General features: G+C 48.5%; 1 long non-coding RNA gene across 3 annotated transcripts; it reads right to left on the bottom strand.

The window, feature by feature from the left end:
- Positions 1-6,692: 6,692 nt before the first annotated feature.
- On the bottom strand, positions 6,693-15,016 carry LOC123127570 (uncharacterized). 3 transcript variants are annotated; one of them, XR_006462629.1, is made up of 11 exons: positions 14,699-15,016; positions 12,901-12,976; positions 9,171-9,777; positions 8,870-9,089; positions 8,583-8,777; positions 8,323-8,496; positions 7,860-8,237; positions 7,605-7,769; positions 7,450-7,512; positions 7,242-7,354; positions 6,693-6,790 (listed from the first exon to the last, which is right to left on the bottom strand). It is a non-coding gene; the product is annotated as an uncharacterized lncRNA (long non-coding RNA). The 3 variants fall into 3 exon arrangements; XR_006462631.1 differs by having other exon boundaries at positions 6,731-6,790; positions 8,323-8,485; XR_006462630.1 differs by having other exon boundaries at positions 6,731-6,790; positions 9,198-9,777.
- Between the last annotated feature and the right edge of the window lie 6 nt (positions 15,017-15,022).

The following is a 15,022-nucleotide window of genomic DNA, read 5'->3' as shown; positions in this document are numbered from 1 at the left end:
CTTCCCCCCTAGGGCTGAAACCATGAGCTGGCAGTGAGCCTCCTCTTCATGCAATCAACTAGGGGCATGAAATCAATGATCTTGGACCTTGTTGTACCCATAGGCAGGCCAAGATAAGTAATGGGCATTGTCCCAATTTTACAGCCAAGAACACCAGCCAGACCTTCTGCTAAATCACTGTCCATATTTATTGGAATCATTGAAGACTTCTGGAAGTTGATTTTCAGCCCTATTGACTGTGAAAAAAACATAAGAGCTTCCTTTAGCACCATCAACTGATCTCTCTAGGCAGGGATAAAAAGAATAGTGTCATCAACATACTGCACTATAGGAAAATCTGGATCATGTGATGGAATTGTTAAAGAAAGAAGCCCCCTTTGGACCATGTTATTTAACACTGGAGAATATCTGTTGCAAGAACAAATAATAGAGGAGACAAAGGATCCCGTTGTCTACCCCCACATTTGCATTTGAAGTGTCTGCCAGGAACTCCCTTTACCATCACATAAGATGTTCCAGAAGATAAGAGCTCTTTGACCCAGGATATCCATTTCTTGGGAAACTTGGCCTGCAAAATGGTGAGAATAGCCTCATGCTCTATAGAATCAAATGCCTTCTCAAAATCCAGCTTGAAAAGGATGGTGGACCTCTTGAACAGCTTGCGTTGGTGTATATACTCAAAGATCCAGGCAAGACAATCTTGAATTGTTCTTGTTTTAATGAACCCATATTTATTCTTGTGAATACACCTTAGGATCTCCTGTTGAAATCTGTTGGCAACCATTTTTGTCAGCAGTTTAAGCCCAAAGCTAGTAAGGGATATGGGCCTATAATCCCCCACCCCCTCTGACCAGTGAGAATTTTACACGTGGAAAATCCCCATTGGTCAGATATAAAGTTGCTCTAAAATGATGGCAAAACATCCAACAATGATAATATAACAGCATGGAACAATAAAAAATTATAGATACATTGGAGATGTATCATCCGCAAAGAAAAAGGGATGATGTGCAGTGTTTCTCCGTTCGACAGCATCGAGGCAGCACGTCCCGATCTGCGGTACCCGTCGTTCTCTCTGAGCAAGCTCCAGCGCGGTAGGACCTTCCCCACTTGCTCACTGCCGCAGTATGGACAGATTCCGGCCACCGGTGCCCTCCTAGATACATCCCGACCACCCCCAGGTACAACTTCCTCCGACCTTGCTCTACTGCCCATCTTCCCACGTTGACGCATGTGGAAAATCCTGCATGTGGATCTTCTTTAGTTCTTTGATTAAAATGTATTCAGATGGTGTACTTTCAATCTTCACTACAAAAAATACACTTCCCTGATGATACGTGTTTGTCACAGTAGGTCACGTTTTCTGTCATGCATGTACATCCATGACGATTTTATGACAGAATCAAGATAGTCATACCTGTGCTGTTGTAGAAGTGTTCCATGACATTACCAAAATTATCATCACGGAAGTGTCCACTTCCATGACGATAAATGGCGCGTCATGGAAGTGCTTTTGTCAAGGGTAACAGACACGTGGCATCCACCATACCGGGTCACACGTTAAGCTATCAGGTCCGGTTTTGGATCTGAAAACCCATTAACAGCCCAGACCAATGGGGATTTTCCACGTGTGAAATTCTCACTAGCCAGAGGAACCACGTGTCAGCTCACCGCTGGGACAGATGTCATCCACTCATTGGACCGAAGGTACCTATGATACGTCGATATGTGGTACGGCCAAAAAGAGGCCCATTCTGGTGAAAAGGTCAGTCCATTTGACTTGGTCAAAAGGTAGTGGGCCGGCCGACGGAAAGCCGGTTCATGACCTATTCGTATATAGCCCATTTACGGCCGTTAACTCACAACCCGTTACGGCCTATCTGAATTAGGCTCAGTAGCGTCATCTGGGTCGTCCAATATTCCAGCCCATTGTAACTTCCGACCCATGTATGGCCCATGACATCTTTTATCCCAAATGAGGCCCTTTGTAACTCTTGGCCCATTAACGCTCCTTGGTGAAACTGGCCCGTAATGAATAGTGTATCGCTTTATACCCATTAGTCACCCATTATTCCAACTCTAGCCCGTATACGGCCCATAATGTGGTCCGTTATTGGCCCATGTTCAGCCAATCGATCATACGGCCCATAGTAGGCCCATTGATGCTACGGCCCATAGAAGGCCCATTGTTTCTATGGCCCGTAGAAGCCCCATTGTTTCTATGACCCATAGCAGGCCCATTGTTTCTATGGCCCGTAGGAGGCCCATGGTCACAGTAGTTAATATGTAGCCCATGGTTATTGTGGCCTAGTTAAAAAATAGGTTATTGTGGCCACTAGCAAACCGCGGAAAAAGAACTGCACTGACTACAAGCAATCAAATAAACAAGACAATAAGGAAATAAATAAGCAAGAAACTTACGCTAGGCTATCACGGCTATTACACATATTACATCCACTGGGCATCAAAGTTCGCCACCAGTGCAAATATAGGGAACAAAGCAGCATATCACATACATTGGTTGTCAAAGTTGGTGACCAGTGCAAATAAACGCCGCAGCAGAACAAGTCCAAAATTGAAAGCACTCAGAAGAGCTCAAGAAACAATATCCTGGGTACCCATAATGCTGGCTAGATGCTTAGCAAGCTTATTAACTTTCTCTTGTTTGGCGCTTAAATCCTCCAGCGCTTGCTGTTGCACCAGAAAGTATGCATCTGAATTCTGCAGGAACTTCCTCAGTCCTTCGGCTCCGTGTGTGAAGTGTCAGATGTGGGGTTCCGGAAAACCCTTAAGGTTCGACCACTGGGGTGCACGCGAAGTCTTTCCTTCCTACCAATCTACGCCCTAGCTCACTAAGATCTCGCGGACGAACTCGACGAACTCAGAACACAGAAAGATGCAAGATTTATACTGGTTCGGGTCACCGTTGTGGTGTAATACCCTACTCCAGTGTGGTGGTGGTGCATTGCCTCTAGGCCTGATGATTAACAGTACAAGGGAAGAACGGCCTCCTCAGGTTGAGGTGTTCTTGAGCTCGGTGAGCTTGTTTGTGTGTGGGTGGTCTGAATGATCTGTCCCCGAATGATCTGTGCCTTTGTGATTCGTCCTCTCCCCTTCTCCCTTTGCTAAGGTGGTGGCTAGCCCTATTTATATTGGCCCTGGTCCTCTTCCCAAATATCGAGCGGGAAGGGAGCCAACAATGGCGGGCTAATTCGAAGGGGGACAGCTAGTACAAGGTATCCTGACAAAAGTGGTCTTCACCTGCCAAAGGCTCTGGTGGTGACGCCGTCTTGGGCTCCATGATGACCTCCGTCTTGCCATCCTCCTGGTCTTGGTCTCGTGGCACCAATATAGCAACCTTTGCCTGATGCCTCGGTACTCTTCGCCTGCGTTAGCCTCCTTAGCACCAAAGAGGAAACAAGGACGCTGCGCGCGCTAGCGCCAGCCTGGCACCCGCCTGGTGTCGTGCGTCATGGCTCACGTCACGAGGGTCTCGTGAGGTTTGCCCCACCTTGATATCTCTGCTCCTCGTGAGTCTGCCTAGCTAGGCTACTCCCGAGGAGGTCTTGCGTCGTCCGCCTCACGAGGCTTGGACCCCCGCGAGCGTCTTGGATGCTTTGTTGGTGAAGATGGGCCATACGGCCTGCAGGCTTAGCCGTGCCGCGGGCCGCAGGCAGGCAAGTCTGGGGACCCCCGCTCCCAGGACGCCGACAGTAGCCCCCGGGCCCAAGGTGTGCTCGGGCTTGGCTTCGCAGCGAAGCCAAGGACCAAGTACGGAGTGCCGCGGGCCCCAAAGCCTGCGGTCTCGATTGACGCATGGCGGTTGATTGGACGTGGGCGCCTCCGCTTCCCCATGCTGCCTTAGCAACTGCACGACTTCACAAGTCCCTGCGACATGCGAGGAAAACCATCATTACCTGCGATCATGGGAGATGCCGGTTGGCCTTCCCTTGCTATAAATGGGGAGGGGGGCGGAGCCCCCGTTGCCCATCTCTTTCTCGCTTGCTTGCTTCTTCCTCCTTGCTCCACTGCCAACAACAATGGCGCCCATCAGAAACTTTTCTACCGATGAGAAAGGAAAGGCTCCCCGCGATAATCTTGGGCCTCTTCCACTGAAGAAGAGGTCGATCCATCGCCGCGATGAAGCGGCGATGCAGGTGGTGTCGAGGCCTTGGTGCGAGCGGCCTCCTCCGGGGTACCCGCTGCCCCTGTATGCCCAAGCCCAAGGCTCGGGAGGATGGAGTGACAAGCAGCGCCGCCCACGCCGCAACCAGGGTCGCCGCGCCACGGCGACGCGTGCGGTCACCCCTGGGGTTCACGCCGCGGACTCCTCGCGTGAGTTGGTGCTGTGGGCGCTGATGCCTCCGTGCTCCTGGATCTTCTTTCCTTGGTTCTTCTCCGACGTGATGCCGCCGAGGGGGCCTCTCAAGCTCTGGCTGCAGCACGCCGACTGCAGCGCCCCGGCAACCGGAGCGGAGGTCGAAGCGGTCCCCTCCGGCAAGATCTTCATGACGCGCGGCTGGGGCGAGATCGCGCGGGTCTGCCGTGCGAGGGGCGCCCTCGCGATCCACTTCGAGTTTGACGGCGCCCCCACCCTCCTCTTCAAGGTCTTTATGCTGAGGGCCGCCGCCTGGAGTGCTGCTCCGGAGAGGATAGCGAGGCTTATGCGCGCCCCACGGGCGACCACTCCAGCAGCAGCAACCCTTGTGAGTCCAGCAGCTCTCCCGAGTTCTACGAGACTCCGGAGACGAGCGACGACAGCTACATGCCCCCGAGCTCTTGCCGCGCTCGTAGCAGAGCTGCGGCGTCCGGCCGTCGCCGCCGCTGATCTGTATGGGGTTGGCATCAGCCTCCCGTGGCCCACTGTTGATGATGGCGTCCACCATGGAAGGATGTAGATAGGATTTCCCTTAGTATCGGCTTTTGTTTCCTGCAATGAATCATGAATTACCCCGTGGGGGCATGTAAGGGTCTGTAATGTCCTTTGTGCTTATCTTCCCTGTTATGAAAATTTGATGATGGCATCCACGCGATAGCTTGTTGCTCTACGCCGATAGGTCCAGGCCCCAGGTAGGCTACAGCCGTCGTTGGTATGCCAGATCGCATGCCATGGTCAAGGCCAGGAGGTGTGCGGCCCGAGGTCCAGTAAGAGCCCCTGAGGCGCGATGCTCAGGAGGTCCCCCTTAGCGCTCATGCAGCCATGGTAAGACGAGAAAGGGAGTTGATGTGGCCGCAATGGGGCTGCGACGGCGTGAGTGACCATTAGGCCCAAACATTTAGCCAATTTGAGTGCGGGACTTATCTCGTTGATCTCGTGGCGACTCTTGACGTTGCGCTAGGGCTGCGCGCCTACTCGTGCGTCATAGCTAGGCTGGCCCATACGAGTTTCCCTCCCCTCATGATCTCCTTAGTGCTCTACGTCCTCATGTCCCGGCCCTCGAGCGAGCTCAGCCGCCGCTGGTATGCCAGGTCGTGATGCCGTGGTCAATGCCAGGGGGTGAGGGCTGGAGATCCAGTAAGAGCTCTTGAGTCACGATGCTCAGGAGCCCCCCTTTTAACGTGCAAGCGAATTGCCCAAGAGAAAAGAATACTCGCGGTGCCGCCTACTATCCTTCCCGCGGAGTCCCTGTGAACAGGCACAAGAAGAAACACGGTTTGCCGTTACAGCTGTCAGCCTGCCTCTGGTTGCTTTAGATGAGGAGAAGGCACTGAGGGCCTGGTGAGGTGACGTGCACGGGGCCTGCCGCGAGCCAGAGCTCGACCGCTCAGATTTGTCGGCGTGGCAGGGACGGACCCATGCACCAACGTCGTGCCTGTGCGGAGGCCCCGGGGGAGGCGATGATCGAGAAGGTGATAGCAGTTGGTAGGTTAAGCATGGAGAGCAGATCAGCTTGGATAAATGTAAGAAGGTACACACTACTCGAATCAGGCACTTTGCCATCTGCCATGGAAGATGGCAAAGGCACAGACGATAGATGGCAAAGGCACAGACGATAGATGGCAAAGGGCTTTGCCATCTGCCAACAGATGGCAAAGGGCCTCCTGAATAAACTCTGGTAAAGGCTTCTTTGTCGTCTGCTGGTAGATGGCAAAAGAGCCTATAGCCTTTGCCATCAGCTGGCCGATGGCAAAGCCTGAGGAACGGGGTTAGCCACGTTAGGAGGCTAACGGCGTGCTTTGCCATCAGCCAGCAGATGGCAAAGGCTGCAGGCTCTTTGCCATCTGCCAGCTCATGGCAATGGGTGCAGGCTCTTTGCCATCGGCCAGCTGATGGCAAAGACTGCATGCTCTTTGGCATCCGCCAGCTGGTGGCAAAGGATGCAGGCTTTTTGCCTTCCGCCAGCTGATAGAAAAGGATGCAGGCTCTTTGCCATCTGCTGGCTGATGGCAAAGAGAACAAATAGGCCAGACGAGCGCTTCATAGGTTGCTGCCACGTGGCCTCTTTGCCATCTGCCAGCGGATGGCAAAGCTCTTTGCCATCAGCCAACAGATGGCAAAGTGCCTATATTGCCTCATTTAATTTTGTTTTTTCTTATATCAATTCATTTCCACAGAAAATCAAACATAGATATATATATGACCAATATAGCATATTCAACACATATTACCAATAGTCATGAACGCAAATATATCCAGCACATGTTACCAATAGTAGCAAGTTTCATCCATACATATACATAGTTTCATCAATATTACACAGTTTCATCATAGGTAGCAAGTTTCACAAATCAAAACAAAAACTAAAGACAAGCACTCCATCAACCCAAGCTTCCGTGATCTGAAGCAAATCTACAAAATGGGAAAGAAGAAAGTTAGAAGAAGAAGAAGACTAGAATAAGAAGATTATTATGATGCAACTAAAATGTGAAGATTATTATGATGCAACTTATATCTGTAAAATAGGTCATTTTGGAGCTAAGTATGGTTATTATGTCATTTTTGAGCTAGCTAAGCATACTAAGTCATTTTGATGGAAAAAATGCTAAATAAGGTCATTTTGGAACTAAGCATATATATTATGTCATTCTAGAGCTAGGTAAGCATATTAAGTCATTTGGAGGAAAAATGCTAAGTATAGGTCATTTTAGAGCTATCCTAGGTTAAATAGGTCAATTTTGAGCTACCTAAGCATATTAAGTCATTTTGGAGGGAAAATGCTAAGTATAGGTCATTTTCGAGCTATGCTAGGTTAAATAGGTCAATTTGGAGCTAATTAAGCAAAGCACTTGGCAAAACTTACCGTCAACCCGTAGGTGAAGGATCGGGGTTCTTGCTCGCGGTAGTGGCAGACAGAGGAGGATCGGGGTTCTTTCTCGCGCCAATGGCAGACGTCGATGCTTGTCGGGAGTTATGCTGCACCAAATGAAAGATCATTTGCAATGTCTCGTTAGCATGATGCAACTGAAATGTGAAGACTAATAAGTAATGTCCATTCAAACGAAACTCACCGTGTCCGCCGGAGCAATGACTGGCATCGACGAAGGGGTCTGATTGTTCTTCTCGCACATGGACTGCAAATTTGGTTTTGACGAGTCAGTCATATTAGTTACTAATGAAAGGAACATTGCGTGCATGATTTAGCTAATATGTAGAAGAAACTTACCGCGAAGAGCTCGTATATGGCCCGGTTAGCCATGTCGTTCCGGTTCCTCTCCTCCTCCAAAAGCCTAGCCGTCCTCTCCTCAGTCTCCCTCTCCCTCGCCGCCACTTGCCTCTTTTCCTCTGCCAGAAGCTCCTGGGTCTTTGCTCTCTCTTCCTCAATAGCAGCCTGCAAAACCACTCCTTTTTAGCATTGTAATCATCGACGGCCGCACACATAATGTAATGGAGGAAAGGTATCTGATTCTGTATAACTAACCTTGATTTCGAGATCCATTGGCCGTGGACGAGGCCTTATCTCAGGATCGGAGCTCGTCTGGCGCCTCTTGATCTACGGGAGAGTGCTAGTACAACGTATCAGTCCATCCCCAATGGCTAACAAGCCATGGTACCTCCCGCCACCAGATATCATCACTAGCTCTAGATAAATAGGCTGGCTCGGGTTAAAGTCCGGCCCTATCCTCGCCTTCCCCTCATCTCTGTACCTCACAAGCTTGTTGTGGGAGGCGCGGTTGGTGAAGTTATTTGGATCATCGAGATCAAACTCAGAGAATGCCTTGGCCTTCTTATACGGGGCACTATGGGCCATGTCATATTGGTCGAACAGCTCTGGCACATCCGTCTTGTTGTGCTGCGCCTAAAAGAGAGGAACAAAGTATTAGTTAAGGGCTCAAGCTAGCATGAAGACTGAATTTGCATGAATCATGAAGCAAACCACATACCAAGTTATCCCCGTACTGATATAGGTTGACGCTGCCTTGATGGTGTGGCACACCGCTTATTTTGCCACGTCGATCCTTTGCATTGTTGTGGGTGGATAGCCATTGGGGAGAGCACTACTCATCCACCAACGCCTCCCAACAATCCAACCTATCCGCACAATATCTGGGGGGCACCTAAGTTAAGTAAGAGAAATTTGAGAGCTACGCCTACGAATCAAATCAAGAAAACTAAATACAAGGCCTTAAGAATAGGTAATTACCTTCACGTAGTTCTCCTTACTCAGATACTTCGTGCGGCACCTCGCCTTGGACATCCTAATACCAATCGAGGCAAAGTAGTCTCGAGTAGCCTGCGTCCGAGCCCCGTTCCGCCAGTTTTGAAGTAGCCGCCTACACTTGGCTTCGTTAACCTGAGTCGCGGCCTCCTTCTGTCCCTCAGCACACCTGTAAAAGGTCTGCAATCAAACAAGAAAACACGGATTAGTACAATCACTAGGGTTGCCAATCAAACAAGAAAACACAACATAGACGAGAGAGGAAAAATTACCCAAAACGTCTGGATCACAACGTCGGCCACCATGTGGCACTCGACACTGCCGATCCTCTCCCCCGGCAGGGCCGGGGCAGCCAAGTAGTGCTTCCAGGTCATTCCTAGCTCTGGAACCTGGCCTTCACCGGGCAACGTGACCCACCCCGGGAAGCTCTGGCGACAAATCACACCAAGGACTGTGTTGGGTCTGCGGAGACCACGACCGTGTTTCCAAAACCTGCAGTATGACAAGGCTTACGCATTAGGTATTCAAAGAAACGTGAAGGCAAAAGGTTAAAAAAAGAGTAAATGTAGTTACTTCTCCCCATCAGGCGTAATCAACCACCTCTGGTTAGGGGTCGCCGGGGTGGGCAGGAGCTTTGTACCACCATGCTGGTAGACATTGCCCCCCTCAACCAGCTCACTCTCACTATAGCTATCAGAACTATAGCCACCCTCGTCACCATTAGCATGGCCACTCGACTCCGGCCAGTCCCCCAATCGGTTCGGCTGCGACATAGCCTGGTCTAGAGTCTCGTGGGGCGGAGCCTCAGGGACCGGAGTCTCGTGGGGTGAAGGCTCGTCGGCCCGAGGCTCGTGGACCGGGGTCCGAGATGGGTCCACCTGAGGCGGCTCCATCTCAGACGGAGCAGTCCTGTGGTCAGGTGAATCAGCTGAGGGTGGCAGCGAGGAAGGCATACTGGCAGCCTTCCTACCTCTCCCGCCGCCACGTTCATCTCTACTAGCCTTCTCCTTCTTCCCACCGACCTCGCACGGCCAAAGAAGAAGCGACCGCCGGTGGTGTCTTCATGCTGAGATCTAGCGCTCTCCGGAGGGTCTGGGGTGGAATGGAACTACCCCTCCCACCACGCGCCGAGGAAGGAGCCTCGGAGCGCTCTCGACCCGCGCCCACCATCTGTCAGCACCTGCAATGACAAAGAGTAAACGAAATTAGTACAACATAAAAAAAGAATACCTGACATGAATAATAATATGTATATAATTTAAGTGTATCATCATCATGAATATAAAAAAATGGAATACCTAACATGAACTATAATATTAATATTCATCGTCTATATATGCTTCGGGGTCAATAAATGCATCATCATCATCACTATCAGTAATGACGTGCGCATCATCATCATCAATAAATGCATCAACATGTGGAAGGCCTCCTTTACGTAATTGGTCAAGCATTGACAGGTCATCCACAGCAGTAACCTCTTCTTGTTCTGGCTCTTCTTGTTCCAGCTCTTCTTGTTCCGGCTCATGCTCAGATTCGCTGTCGCTGTCTACTTCAATGTTCTAGGGTGAAGTAGAGCGGTTCTTGAAACGTTTTTTAGAAAAACATGTTTCTTGGAAGAACTCTCCTTCATATGTGTCTGGGTTAATGTGAGGTTCATAATCCTCTTCATTGGGGGGAGGTGGTCTAACATGTGGCGGCACATCATAAACGACATCCCAACCATTGAGATTTGGATCACTTTGGCAGGCCCACGATAGATAGGAAACTTGGGTTGCCTGTTGAGCCGTAATATAGGCATTACCCGCTCAAGCCATATGTGCCAATCATGACCCTTGAGACAAAATATTTTTAATTTTTCAAGGCTCGCTCCCCTCTTTAGATTCGCTGCATACCCAATGGGGAACATCAACTCTTTTTTCACCCACATGATAATTTCCCTCATGTCTGGCCTTCCAAGATTGAACCATGCCTTTGGCTTCGCCCAGTTCTTCTTTCCTTTCGGTTGTCACATGTTTTGTAGCAGTCTATCACATAAAGCCTCCTGATCGACTCTAGCCTTAGGATTATCCTTTGTTTTCCCCTCTATGCCGAACAATGTACCAAAGAGGGCCTCGCCGACATTCTTTTCAGTGTGCATCATGTCGATGTTGTGTGGGCAAAGGAGGTCTTTGAAGTAAGGCAGATCCCACAAGCATGTGTTGTGAGTCCAGGCGTGTTCCAAATTATACCCCTTGAAATACCCTGGGCGCTTTGGAGCCGGCTCGAGAGCGTTTAACTAATCTAGGGTCTGTTGGCCTGTCAACGCAGGTGGTGCAGAGTTTTTGATAACTCTACCTTTTATGAAGTTCTTCTTGTCTTTTCTGAACTTATGACGAGGATCCAAGAACTGTCTATGCATGTCGAAGCAAGAAAACTTGCCACCCGCCTGCAACCGACGAAACTCAAGAGCTGCCTTGCATGTGGGACATGGGAACCTACCATGCACACACCAGCCAACGAATAGCGCATATGCCGGCAAGTCATGCATCGAGTACATGTACCACACATGCATTAGGAAGTTTTTTGTAGCGGTGTCGTATGTCTTGATCCCATTATCCCAAGCTTCTTGCAATTCATCCTTAAGCGGCTGCATGGACACATTTATACTCTTCCCCGGATAGTTGGGCCCCAGAATTATCAACATTAGGAAAATGTTATTTCTTTGCATAATCTGTCCGGGAGGGAGATTGAGTGGAATGACAAATACAGGCCAATAGTTGTATTGGGCTGCCATCATACCAAACACGTTGAACCCATCCGTGCTTACGGCGATTCGAGGATGCCTTGGATCTGCCGCTTCCACACAAAACCGTCTGATGTGTGTACCAACATCGGCTCCCCATCTGCATCCAGTTTGGTTCTTTTGCCCAATTTGTGTCATGTCATCTGTCTGGCCGTCTCTTCGACCATGAAAAGACATTGAAGTCTTGGTATGATTGGCATATACCGAAGAACATTAACTAGGATTTTTGTCTGACTCTTCTCACCCATACCGTTGTCTGCCACAACATACCTGGAAGACTAGCAAACAGGACAATACTTCAAGTCCGCATACTCAAGCCTAAATAAGGCACATCCTTTCTCATAGGCATCTATCTTCTCATAGGACATCTTAAGTACACGGAGGATTTTGTCTGACTGGTACAGGTTTGCAGGCATTACATGGCCTTTGGGTAGAAAGCGTCCAAATAGTGTCATGATCGCGCCGTAGCATTCTCTGCCCAAGTTGAATTGAGCCTTTAGAGCCATTACTTATGTGATGGCATCCAGCTGACAAAGCTCAGTGTGCTTGTGGAGAGGACGTTTTGAAGACTCCAACATATCATTGAAGGCCTTTGCAGATTCCTCCATCTCATCATCTGAATCCCGAGCATCATCAAAGTCTTCCACCATGTCTTCCATCCCGGTTCCATGCTCGTCGGTGCGACGACGGCCCTCCTCAGCTCTGGCACGTTGGGCAAACTCACCATGAAATGTCCAGACCGTATAATTAGGCGTAAAACCCCACTTCTACAGGTGTTTGATCATTTCAAACTCTGACCTCTTATGATACTTGTCACACTCGACACAGGGGCACCAGGTTTGTCTCTGTCCATTTGCAAATGCGACTCTCACAAACCCCTTGGTTTTTGTTATCCATTCTTGGGTCATGTCTTTCTGACTAGTGTGACCGGTGTACGTCCACGCACGATCACTCATATTGCCTAGCTACTAGACACACAAGAAATATATACATAATTCAACAAACCATATTCATCAGTTAATAGAGTTTGTCAGTTTTATTACGTCCATGCAACCTAGACGCTAATAAGTAAAGATAGGTTCTAATCCCACCCGAGTATGTGTAGATTGGGTTTGTTTTCCCATGCTCTACTCCGGATCCGACACAAAATTTCGGCATCACCTCCCCGTTGTTCTCCTCATACACGTCTCCGCAATAAACAAAGAGGATGTGTACCCGGAGAACAATAGGGAGGCGCTGACGAAATTCTGCATTGGATCCGGAGCAGAGCGTATAGGAAAACGAACCCAATCTACACATACTCGGACTTTTCATGGATAACGTTGGACAATTCGAAAGAATCACGGTTATAAAAATGCAAATGCATGCATATTTATAGATGTAACCCTTTCGAACGGGAGACGCATAGTGGTCACGCATACTGATGATTCAACCTACCTACTGCTAGCATGTTTTATCGGCACGAAGACCGAAATATAACAAATGATTGGGGGAGGAGGAGATGTCATTTGTGCTCACCAATGAATGCCAGGGCGGAGCTTGTTGAACGCACGGGGAGGTCATCGAACACCAGACCCTCGCAACGACGAAACAACTGCACATTAAAATCCACCCGATCAACACAAATATATATGATGCTTTTCATAACAAAATCAGAAAATATATGACCTAACTCATAATTCATAAATATATGACCCCGTCGGCCTCTGGAAGGCCGAAAAGCACCTTTTCAGTCAACAGGAAGTCGAAGAGGTGTTGGGGGTCGGGGGTGTCGTGTCTGGGTGTCGTGGTGTCAAAGGGACAAAGATAAATTCTATCTGGCAAAAGTGGACTATAAAGAAAAGCCTGCTACATAATCCTCAAAACATCTATAAGCATATCCTAAATCTTGGCTACATGCATGTGTTTTTTGGAGCTGGCATGAAGTGTGCAACTTCTTGTGAATAAATGTTGATTGGGGTAATATGCATGTGATACCCTTGATTGGATCACGCCTCTCTATTATATACCAGGGGGATTACATGGAAAGTACTACAGTTGCAAGTAATTACAGCCTATACAAGGAAATTGCATAGAGATTAATCCAGTACACATTTTAACATTGTGCAGTTTACATGTTGTTGGAGACTATTTTCTTTTCCCTCTTTTTGTGAAGTGTGCTCATATGTCTTCTGATTTTGGGCTCATATACATGTACAATACTGCAACTATGTTGTACTGAAGAACTTTATGCGGCTACAGATTCAGTTGGATTCTTTCATTTGAAAAAATACAGCTTCCTATTTTTTCTTGGAAGCTCTTGAGATTGTGATGCATATTGTCCATTAATTTCTACAACTTAGATTTTTCTTGGACAGAACTAGGGAGATTAGGCGGGAGTCCCCTGTCATCGACCATTTAGGAGGATACTCAACTTCCATGCTCCCAACCAATTAGGAGGATACTCAAGCTTCCTATTTTTCATGATTAGCAAAATCCTAGCAGATGGTAGTCTAGAAATCAGCCAGATCGGTCTTTCTATGTGTGCTTTAAAGTTTTCCCTATTGTATGTTGTCTGAACAAGACACTCCTCTTTTCTCAAAAAACAAAAAACAACACACTTCTCTGTAAAAAATACAGGCTTACACCATGGAGTTTACATCTGTTGTGGTGTACCTCTGCTCTATGTTTGAATGTTTATCTGTTTCTAGTGTATAGGTTAGGGTTAAACTGAACCATGCTAATTCTATGAGGTTTGGGCATACACATAGGAAAAGTTTGAATATAATATAGGATAGGGATCAGGTATACACATGTGCATATTACATTTGTGTTTCAAGGCAACAACATAAGTGTGTTTCATGAATTTTCTGTGTGTATTAACATGTTACAGCACATACACCTTATATAAGTCAGGACAGGTAATTTGCCTCCTTCGCTTTGCCCCATGATGAAACTGAATTCATGATCTCCCAACGCACAGAGCACAAGAGTAGCACTAAATCTTCACGGTTCATATTTAGGCCATATCTACATGTTAAGCAAGATCAAGCCCAACTTGTTTATACAAACAGGCAAGGTTGTAGCAATTTTGTGCATGCTGATGCTTGTGATTGTTCTACATCTGAAAAGAAATTACATAATGCACTACTCATCCAAGCAAAATAGTTAAAATAATAGTATTTGGCAGCAACAAATATGATCAATTCGATCTACTCTCACAATGAAACAAGAGAAATAATTTCTTACAGTCATCTATAATTTCCTCTCTAGACATATAGCAGCAGAGCATGAACATGTACAGGGAGAGGTGGTCGGGCAGCAAAGAGGGCATCACCTTCGCAAAATGGGAAGAGGTGGTCGGGGAGGCAGGGAATCGACACATTCGCCGGGTTCTTCGGCGGAAGACGGCGAGCAGGATGAGGATGACTTGTCGGGGACGGAGGAGCTGGTCGGTGATGGCGGCAGACGAGGCCGGGGATGTGTGGTCGGGGACAGAGGAGACGGTTCGCGACGGTGGCGGACGCAGGCGAGCAGGGCGGGGATGGCTTCACATCATGGACGAGCAGCACCTGCCGGCGCTGAAGGTGCAATCCGCCATGGCTGCTGCGTGCGGCGGCTAGGGTTGGGGGAAGGGGAAAGAGCCTCGAGGGTTGAGGGA

This window comes from Triticum aestivum, chromosome 6A, assembly GCF_018294505.1.
Source record: "Triticum aestivum cultivar Chinese Spring chromosome 6A, IWGSC CS RefSeq v2.1, whole genome shotgun sequence".
Classification (NCBI taxonomy): Eukaryota; Viridiplantae; Streptophyta; class Magnoliopsida; order Poales; family Poaceae; genus Triticum; species Triticum aestivum.
The sequence above is the reverse complement of the archived record's forward strand: the minus strand, read 5'-3'. Positions and strand labels throughout refer to the sequence as shown.